Source organism: Pongo abelii, chromosome 12 (assembly GCF_028885655.2).
Source record: "Pongo abelii isolate AG06213 chromosome 12, NHGRI_mPonAbe1-v2.0_pri, whole genome shotgun sequence".
Taxonomy (NCBI): Eukaryota; Metazoa; Chordata; class Mammalia; order Primates; family Hominidae; genus Pongo; species Pongo abelii.
In genome coordinates, this window is record NC_071997.2 from 55,516,633 (window position 1) to 55,533,475 (window position 16,843).

The window sequence follows — 16,843 nt, forward strand, 5'->3', positions numbered from 1 at the left end:
GAAATCCTGTCTCTACTAAAAATACAAAATTAGCCTGGTGTCATGGCGGGCGCCTGTAATCCCTGCTACTCAGTAAGGCTGAGGCAGGAGAATACCTTGAACCCAGGAGGTGGAGGTTGCAGTGAGTCGAGATTGTGCCACTTGCACTCCAGCCTGGGCAACAAGAGCAAAACAAGAAAGAAAAGAAAAGAGGAAGGAAGGAGAGAGAAAAGAGAGGAAAGAGAAAGAAAGAAAGAAAGAGAAAGAGAGAAAGAAAGAAAGAAGGAAGGAAGGAAGGAAGGAAGGAAGAGGAAAGAAAGAAAGAAAGAAAGAAAGAAAGAAAGAAAAGAAAGAAAGAGAAAGAAAGAAAGAAGGAAAGAAAGAAAAAGGAAAGGAAAGAAAAGAAAGATAAGTAAAGAAGAAAAGAAAATAGGCCGGGTGCGGTGGCTCACACCTGTAATCCCAGCACTTTGGGAGGCTGAGGCAGGCGGATCACGAGGTCAGGAGTTGGAGAACAACATGGTGAAATCCTGTCTCTACTAAAAATATAAAAGTTAGTCAGGTGTGGTGGCACATGCCTGTAATCCCAACTACTCGGGAGGCTGAGGGAGAAGAATCTCTTGAACCTGGGAGGCAGAGGAGCCGAGATCGCGCCATTGCACTCCAGCCTGGGCAACAGAGTAAGACTTAGTCTCAAAAATAATAATAATAATAATAAAATAAAGAAATAATGAAAATAAAACTAAATAGAAAATCATGATTATGGCAAACAGAAATCCCCAAAGTTGATTTAATTGTATAACTTTGCATATATATATATATAAAACGAAGGTTTATAATGCATATTCTGGGAACATATTTACTTATAACTATCTGTTTCTTCACTATAAAATATTCAATATTTGTGCCATGTTAAACAATGAGGGCATACCACAATTCACTTAACTTGTCCTTGCAGTTGAAAATTTGTCATACTTTATAATATTTCAGTGACCATTCCCATAGTCAAACAGTGTTCATTATTTTCTTTGAATCAATTCCATGAAGTAGAATTGTTAAATGACTAAGTAGAGTATTTAGTTCCATATTGGGGTAGGTTTGTAGCAGTTAACACACACCCATGAATGTAGAAGCAGCCTATTTTATTTGATCACACTTCACCTACAGTGCATGTTATAAAAATGTTTTTAAATTTTCTTCACTGATAATTTGTTGATGTCTCATTAATTTTTAATTGATATTTCTCTGTTTGCCAGTGAATTTTTATATGGTCATAAGTTTATAAGTCATTGGTATTTTTTTATTTATGAAATTCATTTTCAGGTTCTTTGTGCATTTTTCTTTTTTTTTTTTTTTTTTGCTCTTTTTTTTCTTTTATTATTATTATTATTATTATTATTATTATTATTATACTTTAGGTTTTATGGTACATGTGCGCAATGTGCAGGTAAGTTACATATGTATACATGTGCCATGCTGGTGCGCTGCACCATTTTTCTATTAAGATATTTATCTTTTCTAAGTACCACTATATATTAAAAATCCTAATCGGCTATATGTCATTATAATACATATAAGCTGGTAGACTGATAAACTGTCATTTTCTTTTGAATTTTTACAGTACCTTATCACCATTCTAAAATGTGGAGTTTAAATTTTACGCACATTTTTTTAGCTTCTCTTTTTAGTATTACTTTGTAATATATTTATTTCAAGTTTATAAAAATGTTCAACTATGTTATTCATTTATAAATATGTTTTTTTTCTTTTTAAAAAAATGTTTTGAGACGGAGTTTTCCTCTTGTTGTCCAGGCTGGAGTGCAATGACGTGATCTCGGCTCATTGCAACCTCCGCCGCCTGGGTTCAAGAAATTCTCCTTCATCAGCCTTCCAGGTAGCTGGGATTACAGGCGTGCACTACCACGCCCTGCTAATTTTGTATTTTTAGTAGAGATGGGGTTTCACCACGTTGGTTAGGCTGGTCTCGAACTCCTGACCTCAAATGATCCACCCTCCTCGGCCTCCCAAAGTGCTGAGATTACAGGTGTGAGCCACTGCACGGGCCTGTTTTATTTTTCATATATGCATCTAGTTTAAGATGTTCAAAATTAGATCTTCTAATTTTACAGTTTAAGGTAGGTTCTACTTTTCCTTTTTCTGAGTGCCTAGTTGTTTTTTTAATAAAGCCCTTTCCCACTCATTTGAAATATCAACCTCATTGAAAACTGAATTCTTATTGTGCTTAAATATGTTTCTAAGTTTTGTATTCCGCTTTCAATATTTTGCCTTGTTCTGTATGTGCATCTTAGTTTCGTTGATTGTAGCTGTAATAGGCTGAGTACTGGCCCCCAACAATATCAGGTCCCAAACCCTGTAACTGTAAGCCGAGGGTTCTTGTGGTCCTGCGAGATAGAAATCAGGTGAGACCACAATAACAGAGATAGAGAAAGATTTATTGAAGCTTGTGCCTAAGGGAAAACAGCACCTCTAAGGGAAAGTGGAAGGCTACTCCCCAAAGTCAGGATGTGAGGTTTTTTTGTTTGTTTGTTGGTTTGTTTGTTTTATGGAGGTCTGCAGGAAGGGGAAGTAAGAGGAACTACCTTCAAGGCACTTAGAAGTGGGGTTTTTTTTTCTGGTGGATGCGTGATGGTTTAACATACTGTTTCATACGTGGTATGCGTCATTAGCATCTTAAATCTCAACTCTGGTTTAGCATTAAACTAAAGAAAAGATCATTATGAATTTCCCTAAAAACACTAATTTAAATGAACACCCAATTAAGTATATGCTTCCTTGTTCTCACTGGTAGAAGGAGAGCTTAATATATTTTCAGTAAGTTTGAGCTACATGATTTATGTCCTAAATTTCTGATTTTACTAACTCCTCTTTTTGTCACTGGAGCAAATCTTCAATATGTTTAAATATATGTTACTTGAGCCCCTGAATATTTTAGAACCTCTTTTGACACCTTTATATAAAATAATAGTTTATTTACGTAGTTTTTTCTTTTAAAAACCAATGGTTTATCCCATTATCCCTTGCATTTCACTGGCTGTGGCAGACAAATTGATGCCAACACAATTTTGGTTCCATCATAAGTAAATGTACTTTTCCCCTGTCCATCTCAATTTCGATGTTTGTACACATTTTTTTAGGGCTTTTTCCCACAAGTGGAATTTCATTAGGATATTCTCCACTAATTAAAATTATAGAATATCCAACCTCTAAACAAAGAGGTTAAGGGCCTTGATTCCTGTCTCCATGAGGCTTCAATCTTCATTAAAAGTTTAAGTAGCTTTTCAAGAGGTTTTGAGAAGAATGGGCTTTGTCAGGCCAAAAAATAAAAAATAAAACAAAGGTCATAGTCAATCTCCCGCTTTATGACAATGGGTGCCTATTCATTTTTATCATAAATGAGAGGCAGCTCAAATATTCAGAAAATTGTCAAAGTTCTGCTATTTAGTGATATGATTTTCTATATTCACCTAAATTATCTTGTGGCAGGCTTTTAAAAAAAACTGTTAACAAATCAAACTTTGAGCAGTTTGAGAAGTGCTTGTCTGTTTCATAATTTTTTATAAAACAATGATATAGTATATATATATAAATATATATAGTATATATGTACAAGATACCATGCATACCATATATATATATGCATGGTATCTTGTACAGATGATGCATACTATATATAGTATGCATAGTATCTTGTACAGATGTACCCAGTGGAAATGATCAAATATTTTAACAGGGCATGAAAAAGGGCATCGGCCAGTTAAAATAGATACACCACAAATCAGCACAGAATATGGCTGATACTTAGATGTGTCATAACTTATTTATCCAGTCCTATATGGTAAATAATCTCCAGTGTTTTGTATTTATGAATAACATTGAGAAGCTATGTGTGTATGTGTGTTCTCATGTTTTCAAATAAAATTTCAAGCAACGCAATTATCAAATCAAAAGGTAGACACATAACAAGTTTTGATACACAGTCCCAAAGGATTCTCGAGAAATAACAAATTAAAAAATTTCAAAATACAATAGAATGCCTGTTTCTACATAATAATATCATCAACAAAGGTATTATCACTCTGTGTCAGGGGTGTCCAAGACCATCTCCAGGTTTAGTAGGAAGACTTGGAGGATTCAGCATGTAGTCACATTCACAGGTCCAATTTACTGCAGCAAAATGACACGAAGCAAAGAAAAACAGCACTTGGAGTAACTTTGTAGGAAACCAGGTGCAAGCTTTCAAGAGCCCTCTCCCGGAGTAACACAGAAAGTGCTTAATTCCTCAAGCAATGAGTTGTGACAGCACATGGGAAATGTCTACAAGAAAAGCTCACTAGAGACCCAGTCTTCAAGTTTTTGTTGCAGGCTAGTCATGTAGGTACCCTCTATCCAGCACATACTCAAATTTCAGACTTCCAGAGGAAAATCAGGTTTTTGGCATAGCATAAAACATATTGTTTGTACAGATGTTTCAGGGACCGTGAACCACTGTTATTAGTTATGGTGAAGGAAACCTTCACAATATCCAAGTTCCCAGATGCCAGCCAAGTGTTAACCCTTGTAACTTGTAAGCAGGATCTTATGAGGATAGCATTTTTAGACCTGCCATGTTAACTCTTTTCTTCAAATACTCTTTAAAAAATTACTCTTTAAAAGCTTTTCACTGATTTTATTTCCTTTGGATATGTACCCAGTAGTGATATTGCTGAATCATCTGTTAGTTTTATGTTTAATTTTTTGAGAAACCTCTATATCCTTTTACACATTGGCTATACTGATTTACATTCCCATCAACAGTGTACAAGGGTTCACTTTTCTCCACAACCTCTCCAACATGTACTTTTTTGTCTTTCTTATAATAGCCATTTGAACAGGTGTAAAGTAATATCTCACTTTGGTTTAAATTTGCATTTCTCTGATGCTCAGTAATGTTGGGCATTTTGCATATATTAATTGGCTATTTGTTTGTCTTATTTTGAGAAATGTCTATTCAGATTCTTTGCCCATTTTTAAAATCAGGTCATTTGTTTTTTGCTATTGAGTGGTTTGAGTTCCTTATATATTTTGGATATTAACCCTTGATGATATAAATGGTTTGCAAATACTTTATTTTATCCTGGAGCTTGTCCCTTCACTCTAACCCTGGCTATGCAGAAGTTTTTTAGATTGATATAATACCATTTGTCTATTTTTGCTTTAGTTACCCATACTTTTTTGTTCATATGCAAAAAATAAAAATAAATCATTGCCCAGACCAATCTCATGGAGCTTATCCCCTGTTTTCTACTACTAGTTTTATAGTATCAGGTCTTACATTTAAGTTTTCAATCAATTTTGAGTTCATTTTTGGGTATGGTATAAGATAAGAATCTAATTTCATTTTTCTGCAAATGAATATCCAATAGCCCCAACACCATTTATTGATGAGGATGTCCTTTCTCCATCATGAATTCTTGGCACCTTTGTCAAAAACCAATTGACTGTAAATCTGTGGATGTATTTCTGGGTTCTGTTTTTAATACCAGTATTGTGCTGTTTTGATTAGTATAGCTTTGTAGTATACTTTGAAGGAAGTCAGGCAGTATGATAGCTTCAGCTTTGTTCTTTTGGATCAAGATATTTTGGATCTTTGGGATCTTTTAGGGTTCCATATAAATTGTATAATTCTGTTGCCTATTATGTGAAAAATGCCATTGGAATTTTGATAGGGATTATATTGAATCATTTTGAGTAGTATAGACATTTTCCCAGTTTCAATTCTTCCAATCCATGAACATGGGATATGTTTCCATTAATTTGTGCCCCTTTCCATTTGTTTTATCAATTCTTTTTGTTTTCAGTATATAGATCTTTTACCTCATTGGTTACATTTTTTCCTAAGAATATTTTGTAGATATTGTAAATGGAATTGTTTTCTTGATTTCTTATCTGTATAGTTTGTTGTTAGTATATATAAATGCTAGAGATTTGTGTACCTTGCTTTTATATCCTACAACTTTATTTATTCTAACAGTTTTTTTTTTTTTTTGGTGGAGTCTAGAATTTTTTATATATAAGATCATGTCATCTGACAATAGGGACAATTTAATTTATTCCTCTCCAGTTTAGATGCCTTTTATTCTTTTCCCTTGCCTAATTGCTCTGGCTAGGACTTCCAAAACTGTATTGAACAAAAGTGGCAATAGTGGGCATCCTTGTCTTGTTCCTGGTTTTAGAGGAAAAGCTTTCTGCTTTTCACCATTGAATATGATGTTAGCGATGGGGTTACCATATACTGCCTTTATTCTGTTTAGGTACATTCCTTCTATATCTAATTTCTCAAGAGTCTTTATCATGAAAAGTTGAATTTTGTCCAATGCATTTCTGCATCTATTGAGATGAACTTATGGTGTTTGTCCTTCATTGTGTTAATGTGGCATATCACATTTAGAGATTTTGGTATGTTGACACATCATTGCTTCCTAGGCATAAATCTCACTTGATCGTGGTGAATGATTCTTTTAATGTGCTACTGAATTTAGTTTGCTGATATTTTGCTGAGGATTTTTCATACGTGTTCACCAGGGATGTTAACCTGTACTTTTCTTTTCTTATAGTGCCCTGATCTGGCTTTGGTGTCAGGGTAATGTTGGCCTCATAAAATGGGTATCCAAAGAAAATGATATCAGTATGTAGAAGACATATCTACCTTCCCATCATGTTCATTGAAACGTTATTCATAATAGCCGAGAGATGGAGTCAACCTGTGTCCATCAATGGATGGATAAAGAAAATGTAGCGTGTATATATATATATATGTGTGTGTGTGTGTGTATATGCATGTATACATATATGTATATGTGTGCATATATATGCCTATATACATACATATGTATATGTGTGCATGTATATGCATATACACGTATATGCATATGGTATATATGTGGTCCTCTCATATATTTTAAATACTCAGTATATTATTCTTAACACCTACACAATGTAAATTCTGTGTATATAGTCATTACAATGTCTTATTTAGGAAACAATGACAGTAAAAAATCTGTACATGTTCAGTACAGACTTTTTGTTAATTTTCTTATATACAGTTGGTTAAATTCATGGATATAGAACTCACATACATGAAAGATGAACTACATATATATTTCAAAACAAGACATTGTACACAATAAGTATATGAAATTTGTATTTGTCAATTAAAAATGATTTTTAAACTGCAAAACACACTTTTCATTAATTTAATTTCTTTGGTTATTTGTGGATTTGGGCACCTTTTTCTATGTTTGCCGATCATTGTCTATTCGTATATTTTGTCCACTTTAATATTATTGTTAGTAAATCTCTGGGTATTAAGCATGTGGTATCTGCCATATATGTTAAAGCTATTTTTACTTTAGCTTACTATCTGCCATATAGAAGTATCTTTATTTGCATAAAATCTGGTAATATTTTTCTTTATAGCTTTTAGTGAAGTTACAGCCACCCTTAGATTAAGATATTCTTCTATCAGTGTCTACACACTATTGTTTAAATTTAGCATTTAAATCTTAATTTTTCTAAAACTGTGGTTCTTAATCAGAAAAATTTTGGCCCTCTAGAGGGACCTATGGCAATATCTAGGGTCAATTTCGTTGTCTAACTTGTGGGATTGATGCTACTGGCTCTGGTGGTACAGTTTGTGAAGCTGCTACACATCCCACAAAGGTACAAGACAGTACACCATAGCAAAGAATTAGCCAGTCAAAAATGTCACTAATGTCGAGTTTGAAAAAACCTTGCTCTGGAATAAGAAGAAAATAAACAAAAAAATGTAAATATTAGGAAAACAGATAAAATTATCGCTTTTTGAAATGGTATAGGTGCCTGGTTAGTAAAATCAATAAAAATCATACAGAATTAATAAAGCAATTCAATTAAGTCTACATAGAATATAGAGGAAGTGCAAATGTTTGCCTATACCAGTAATAACTGAATTTTTGAAAGAAAGAAAAAAATATTGTTCACAACTATAACAAAATAGCTGGAGTATCTGGTAAAGCTGATTGGTCATATGGCAGTATTTAGGGACTGTAGTGGTATACCCAATCCTTTGTTTTTCCTAAGGTTCACTTTCTTTCCTCTCTGACATATAACTTCCTTTCATACTAATGCAGGTATTTGTTATCTCTGATCTAAGGATACAGCTCCTTCTCTCTTCTGAGTATAAGAAACAATCAGGTAATCTAACAAGGTCTGACTCAACAAGCTGCAAGCTTACATAGTAATCACTGGTTACTTTGAAGTAAACTCACCTCTGGCCTACATATGAACTGCTTATCAATCATTCCATAAAATCAAATCTTCGCTCCATGTGGGATGTGGTTCAGGAGACTGACAACAGCTTTTACAATTCTTAGTTCTTAGTCGAAGTTCCCTAGCCCAGTTTTGGCTTATGCAGATTACTATTAGAGACACACAGAAAAATCTTCTCCAAAATGTAAGTAGGACATTGTTGCACTAGTATTTTGAAGTCTTAGAAATCTTTTCTGTGTCCCATAGAAACAATTACTATCCCACTAATACTGTATTCCCTAGATCATACGAACTGTATTTGTGACCTTCTTACAGGCTTACAGCAACACAGGTGTTTCTCAGAGGTCTGAGTTTTATCTGAAATCAGCACTTTGCCTTCTGGATCTCAATTCACTGTTTATAAGTTCATACTGGTGGGCAAAATGTGCCCAATTATGATGAAATGAAAGACACTTTGCAAAGGCTGGCAACCTGTGAATCATTGACTCTTCATCTACCATATCCTGTGTTCCCTCTTTTGCCCTTTTCCCTGGTAGCCCTCAAAACTTACCGAGGGCACAGTGAAGAGGAGAAAGTTCTACATTATTACTAGGGGGCTTCTCATATAAAAATACAATGTAGCTCTTTGATGCCTAGATATTGTCCACAAATAATTCATCAAAATCCAACTTATCTTAAAGTAGATAGAACAAAGGCAGTCTGAAAAAAAAAAAAATACTTGATTCTTTTGCTTTGGGAGTTGTATAAACTATTTCAGTAATTGGCCAAAAAGTGAATATTTTAGGATTTGTGGCCAAGAAAATCTATCTCCCATCTACTCAACTCTGTCATTGAATAGCCAGAGGCATTTGTTTGCTAACCCATGACCCACACCCTTGGTATCTAAACACTCTGATACTGGGAAAGGTCAAGGAACAATGAACAATATTGACAACACCAAGAGGTGAGTGTTTTCTGTAAAACCTAGAGTATAAATAGGTTACACTATTCACCTCATTCAAGGTACCCCTGGGTCTACTTGCCCAAAGACTTGAGTGAAAATATTAACCCGTAATTCTGAGTTCTATGTGACTTTCAGGAAGTTATTTAATACTGCTGAAGTCTTGATTTTCTCACTGGCAAATGAGTAATACTTTCAGAGTAGTAGTAGAAAAGAATCAGTGAAGACTTCCACTTTCCATCAAGACAAAGTAACAGAGACAGGATTCACCCTCCACCCATAACAACGAAAAACCCAGGCAAAATATATGAAACGATGGTTTTCAGGACAGTGGACATTAAGCAATGCAAGAGTGTTCTTGCTCCAGTTTACTGCTTTGAATGTGCTTCCAAGCCACAGTGCAAGAAGTAACCAGATACAAGCTAATTCTCTAAGTTGAGGAAAGAAGGAGTTGAAAGTCCTTAGCGCCTGGCATTTACAGGAAAAATGTACTAAAGGAGGGAGAGTGGCACAAAGAATTCTAGAAGTCTGCAAGAGGGTCTTCATCTAGTAATCAACAGAGAATTGATCATTAGCAGGAGCAACATTACTACCCATAAAGCAGCTTCTCTTGCATCATACACTTTATTCTCTGATTGTTACTAGAAGAATTAATATAACTTACCTTGTGCCATCGGTATATGATTGAATGTGATACACACACATACACACACACGCCTTTCCTAATATACTACAAACTCTTGAGGGATTGATGTATGTCCTTCTATCTTTGGATCACCATAGTTCTCAGCACAGTGTTTTGCATGAAAGATGTGTCAGGTAAATGATTCCTAGAGTGGAACATTAGCCTTCTATAACCACTTTACTCCATTTTATTATATTCCTGGTCTCTGGGGTTGGGTATTTAACTTACTTAATGTGTAAAGTGGCAGCCTATGACTTTCATCTTAAACAGTGAGGGTTTTTTTAAGGGTTATTTTGTTGTTTTTAAGCCGACTTAATTAACATTTTTTAAATTCTGAAACATAATGATACTACAGGTAAAGTATTGTACCAAAAGCCATGTATATGATCATCTTTTCTTACTCTGCAAGCTCTCTTTTTTAGGACTAGAAAAACTCTATTTCTCTAACTATGGGCATTTATATTTTAAGTATTCTGCCTGCCTCCAGGTTTGTATGCTTAGATAAATAAGAGCTGACTTTCTTTCTGAAATGGTACAATATAATGGAGAAAACTGGAAAGTAATGAAATTTATGACCCAGATCTGATACAAAAACATGAGTGGGTGATAGGCTAAGCTAGTTAAGAATTTTTTGTCTGGTTTTTCATTTTGCTTTTCCTCAAAAATTCTCTGGGGTTTGAAAGTCTATTTCATATTGGAAACTAGCTTATTACAATGTTTTGACTTGATTTTCTGTGACAAATACTGTTGGCAAAATAAGTTAGTATACCTCTGAAACCTGCAGCCTATCTGCTGTGTATCTGTAGAATGTAGTTCTACATGTCTGATTCTGTCACCAGTTTGCACTATGGCATTTCTCCATATGAGGTTATAATAAGTACTGAAATTGTCTTTAACTGGTTATCACAACCTAAGAAAGTTTTGTGTATAATTCTGAAGCATTTACTGTGTTTTCCCTTGTCCTATATATGGAGTAGGATGAGATTTATTGCTCTCCGAATATTTATGCTAAAGTAGAGGTTTGCCATTTCTTTCCTAAATACTCGAGTCCCTTGTCTTCCTTGTTGTTTCTCAGTATCCAAGTGATGTTCTTGGATTTTTTCCTCTAAATTCTCTGATAAATCATCTGATAATTATGTATGAAACTTACATTCTAATTTTATAGTCAAAATGCCTTTCACTGAGTTTCAAATCTACAAATCTACATGGGAATGTTTGAGCAAGTGTCTTCAGATAAATGATGCTTCCCAGTATTATTGAAATAATCTCAGTAGAGGATGGTAAGGTGCTCTGTGAAGCCTTTTCCACCTGTCTTTGGGTCATGTTAGGGTTTTGGCAAGCCACATCCCCAGATCACTTCCAGCTCTAATAGCCTGTGTTCTATCATTTTCTGTTTTTAGTTTTCACTTAAGAAAAAGTAGCCTTATGTCACAGCAAGATTCAAGAGAATGTCCATTCTGGATCCTGTGAAGCCACCAAAGTAACAGCCAGTGTTATATCCCCAGTAAATTCTCTCTTTGTCATTGTAACCATCATCCTGGCTTATCATGTAACTGGAAACATACCTTCTGTGGACCACGTTTTCCGTGTTTAAAGTGAAATATGGAAAGACATTCTTCCATTATAACAGCTTAGTATTCACTGACTAATACAACCTGCTGTGGGATTCAGTCAGACAGCATCATTGCCTACATCATGTTTTCTAGTAGAGAAACATGTCAAGTCTGATATTAGACTGTTTCTATGGCAAAAACAGTGAAATTATATCAAATTTGATCAAAGAGCAGATTTACATCAACTGGAAGATATTGACATTTTGCCTGTTAAATTTCACTGAGGTGGGGGGGTCTATCCAATTAGGTAACACTACAAGATACTGTTCCCCAAATTCAGATCCTCTAATGCTATCCATGAGAAATAGCAATGGGAATTATTTTATTAATAGCTAATGCTTATCGAGTGCTACTATGTGTCAAACACTATTAGGATTTTACATGTTTTTCTTATTTAAACCCCAAAGTACTTTCTGAAATAGTTTCCATTTTCCTCATTTTAAAGAGGAAGAAGCTGAGGCTGGCCCAAGATCATACTGCTAGAAAGGTAAGAAGCTGAGATTCCAGCCTAGGCAGTAGGAGTCCAGAGAGAATTAGTTCCTAATCAAGATCTTTCCAATTGAAAATTTAGAACTCCTAATATGTTTGTTTCTTTATTCAGAGCCAAAAAAAAAACCCTCAGAAATAGAGGCCATCCATGAAGATCCTGCACCATATCCCCATACCACCGTACTGACAAAGCAGAGCCAATGACTGTCTTATTATTAGTTTGAACTTTAACTCATAGTCCTAGAACAGAAGTGTAGTGGACTAGGCTTAACCTTGTGGTATCCTCTCCATTAAGTCTGGGAAAAACTGCTTCGGTACTTCTAAAAGTAAACCAAAATCTCTGATGCTAGGAAAGATCTCAGACAGTGGTGAAAAGATGAAGGGAATCTAAGAGAAGGAATGAACAAGAGGGAACATTTATCCAATTCCCACAGTAGAACTGTCCTGTAACGACACACACCTCAGGCAACTCATCCAAACAAGCAGCCCTTGGTCCTGGGGACTGCAAGACAGGACCAACCCATCTAAAAGTGAAATAGAAGAGCTAGAGATAAAAAAGAAGAGTGCTGATAATTTCCCTAAAGTAAAAAAGACTCAGTTATCTCCCAACCAGGAAATATGGAAAAAATAATAAAATGGGAAGACACCATGCCTTTGTTCTCTGTGACTTCCATCTCTTTGAAACCTTTATCTAGAAGCTTGAAAACCTGGATTTTGGTTATTCCAGATTAACACTCCTCCCTCATGATACAGAGTCTTTCCATGATTTTGAATCAGACTCAAGAATAAATGGGGAGTGGGACCCATGGAGTAGTAGGTTTGACCTGAAGAAATATGTTCACATGAAGTAAACAAACAAACAAATACAACCTATTATAAAAAGGTATGTGGCTGGTGTCACAGGACCTCAGAAACAAACCCTCATTATGTTTTTGAATTTTCCTCTTAATTCATGTATTTACCAAGCCAGAAGCCCTCCAAAGAAGTCCTGTCATACAACTCTCGGTGTTCGAGTTACTCTTTGAAGTTGATTGTTTCGGGAAAAGAGAGAGGTCATTAGAGCAGAGGTGGGTGGTGAGGTCAACAGGCTGTGAGTGACAGCAGTGGTATGGAACATGGAAGCGGAGAATTCTGAAGGTAAATATCACCTACTTGGACATTTTTTCCTGTGTTCTCCCTGCTGTTTGTATTCCCTTTCATCACTGCCACTGCTAGCACATACAGTGCCTTGGTGTGAAGAAAACAAAGCGAGCATCCTTTCCAGGTGGTGGCAACCCCACTCGAGAGTGCTCCCTTTGAGGCAGGGAGTGTGAGTGCAGCGTGGGCTGGAACCTAGCGTCTCTAAAGTATAGGTTCCCTTTTTTTACTAAGAATCATTTTGTAATAGAAAAAGCACAGCATGCACAACCAGAGAAGCAGGGTGCCAAGCATTAGCTGTTTAACTCAGTGTAAGAAGTTTTATGTCTCTAAGACTCAGCTTTCTCATCTGTACAATGTGGAAAATAAAATCTTTTTCCACCAGTGGTTAGGGAATTAAAGGAAACACTGTATCCAGAAATCATTTTGGAAACTATAAACCCCATAGACACAAAACATTTATCATTATTATCACAGATTTTAATATAAAAACTTCTCTATGTTTGAGTCCTTAACTATAAAATAGTGTTACTGTTTCCTCCCCCCTAAAAATTCACAGGGTCTTCTTTCTGAAATTACATTGATAGAATAGATATAAAAGGACACTGAACAAAGACACACAGTGCTACAAGATTGTGCTATTACTTTTCTCTCTTATGATTATCTTTAAAAAGTCACCATTAAATTTTGATCTAAGCTTAACCTTGCATTATAAACTTCCTTGCACTTATTCTGAAATTATCTCTCTTATTTTTCCTTGGCTATCATTAATCTCAGCCTCTGCTAAGTCTACACAGGTTAAATAGAGAGCATTACACTCTGTATCTTTGCTGACTTCCTAGTACGAGTAAACGTGACCTTGTGTTCAAGCTTATTTTTGCTCTGATTGAGTAAAAGAAAGCTTATTCACTCTCTGCCTTTGTCTTGATTCTGCTCATAATATTACAATTTCTGATAATAGTTATTCAAGATGGGTATCTAGGGCAAATAATGTGATTGTGTGACTCCTTTTCTTGTCTAACTCTCAGATGTTGTCCCCTCTCAACCGCTAAGGCACAGTCAATTGCTGTTCTATTTATGTTTCTATTAGACCTTGTACTTACCTCAATTACATATGTTAACACATTCTACTGGAACTATTTATTTACTTGATTCTCCCACTACAGACTGACCTTCTTCAGTTTAATCATGATTGTATCAGAGCACTAAGAATCAAGAATGCTGTCTCCTAACAACAATAGTAACAACAGTAACATTCATCCATCTTTTCCTACCAGAGAAGGTTCTAATTGTTTTTACATATATTAACTTTGTTAAATAAAATATTTCAAAGTAAAAAATCATTAATATCATACAGACATAAAGCAATTCATGTTAAATATTTTACTTAATTCATAATGATGGTGCCAGGCAGATATTCTAATTGGCTCAGAGAAGTCAAAGAAGCACAAATTTGCCTAAAGGACTGGTGAGATGAACTGACAGAAACTGGCTTTTTCCTTGGACAGAAAAGAAAATCAACTGAACCTCTATCTGTCAGAATATCTATATTGTTTTTAGATAAGAATTTCTTTTCGTAGTTGCAAAAAAAGTCCCATGGGATAAGAATCAAATAACCCGAATAAGTGTGCTGTAGTCAATGCAAAACTCTCCACTGAACCACAAAGTTTTCCCTATAATCCTCACAAAATAGAAAATATTTTTTCAATTTAACCAAAACACTAAATTTTCCTAACTTCATAAAAACTTCCTTTCTTTTTTCCTTTCCCTATTTTTAACCTCCACTCTCCATTTTGAGCTGAACACCCAGTTATTAAATATTTTGTATTGACCTTAGTAGACAATGGGCTTGCCATCTGATAATGTTGACATCTGGAAATGTATAAAGTTTAGAACACAATGTATGAGATTATGCAGAGCAGGCTCTATATATCAATAAAAAGAAAAGAGATGAAAATAATTATGACCAGGAAGTTGCCAGTAATAGCAGGCTATATATTTGTAATGCAAATCCAAATCTCCTTATGCCAATTGTGCTTTCTAAATTATTTCTGGAGTAATCTTTTCCCACACAATCAACATGTTTCCCAGATCATTTTTATTTTCCACGTCCTTTCTCTTTTTTCCATTAGAGATGTATTTTCTGTCTAACAGATTACTCTTTCCTTTATGACATGAACACAGTCCTTTCATTTCCCTTGCCACATGTATTTTCTTTCTCCAGATATTAATAACAAAGTGGGAATTTTCCTTAGGGCATCCTTATGTACTTCCCTTAGATATCCCTCATGTTCCACAAGTCACCTGGCCATTGCTGGAAACTGGAAAAAAAAAAAAAGTAGGTAAATTTTGTTCCTAACAGCTTTTCATTGTGTTCAGCCAATCAGAGTGTCAAAAACTTACTGACTGGGGGGCTTTATTTTTGATGCTATTAGCACGAAGAAAAGAAACAGCAAGGAAAGCAATATGAAATTCCAGTTCCTTCTGTATTCTTTAAATGAACTATTTTTGGTTTGTCAACAAAGAAAATGATGCATTTTTTTTTTTTGCTGCAATCTTATAACTTGTTGACACAATATAAAGAAATTGAAAGGGAACCACTTAGAAAGCAGGAATCAAAGAAGTGGAGGAAGTTGTCTGAATGCATCTGTACCTCCCACAGATATTTTTAAAACCAAATTACCTCTCTGCTCTTAGCTTTGTTTTTGTTTCTTCCTCTGTTTGTTAATGTAGGTAAAAGGTAGCAGAAAATTGAATCAGACAACTCCTTTGAGGATTCAAAGAGCTTCGTGGCATATCTTATATTCATAATTCTTATTAATTCAATTGTAACTACTGTTTTTTTAGAGTTCTGTGACAATGAAAGAATTGCCGTGGAAGAATTGAAAAGATACAAATACTGTTAAACAAATGTTAGGAGTCTTGGTGGACCAATTTACCTATTCATCATTTGTGGGTTTTTTTGTTTTAGTTTTTTGCTTTGTTCTATCTGTTATAAATATTCTTAACCAATACAATCTCCGCCATTTTCAAACTTATAATTTAAAGAAACTTGATCACTTGGAAAACATTGCTGTAAGTGTGACTTATTGTTAATGGTTCATGGTTCATTTGGGAAGATAGGCTAGAGACTTTCTTTATAAATTGCTCTATGAATAGAAAAGAATTTGTACTTCTTTTCCTATCAATTATGGCAATGTTCCCAGATGAAGCTGAATTTGAGGTGAGGGTTGAAAATGTAGTTTGCCATGATACTTATGTAACTTATGTCTTCTGAATTCACAAGCTATTAAAAAGATAGGAGCAGCTAGGTATCATTGAGTTAAATTGCATATTGTTCAGAAGTCAGTCAAGTGCAATTGATTACCTTTTGCTGTAGATATTTCTACCCATGGCTCATTTTGTTTGTGGCTGGCCTACAGGCAAGGCATTTTCTTCCTTGGGCAACTCTGCAGGTCTGGCTGATCTTTGTCTTTTAAAATACCCATCTTTATAAATAAAGCCAAGAACATGATGGCTTAAAGCCATGCTATAAGTTTAAATATGGATTGTTAAGCTTCTCATACATCAAAATCAATTTTATTTTCCACTGAATATTGGCAACATATTAATTATACAAATATGAGAAGGGTGAAAAAAGTCTTATTTTAATATCTTAACATATACTATCTAGCTACTGACCCTACTTATGGC

The 16,843-nt window shown here is 34.9% G+C and overlaps 1 protein-coding gene across 2 annotated transcripts in view; it reads left to right on the forward strand.

Moving 5' to 3' along the window:
• Positions 1 to 16,843, forward strand: part of LRRTM4 (leucine rich repeat transmembrane neuronal 4) — an 801,709-nt gene that overhangs the window by 753,682 nt on the left and 31,184 nt on the right. The window lies entirely within an intron of this gene.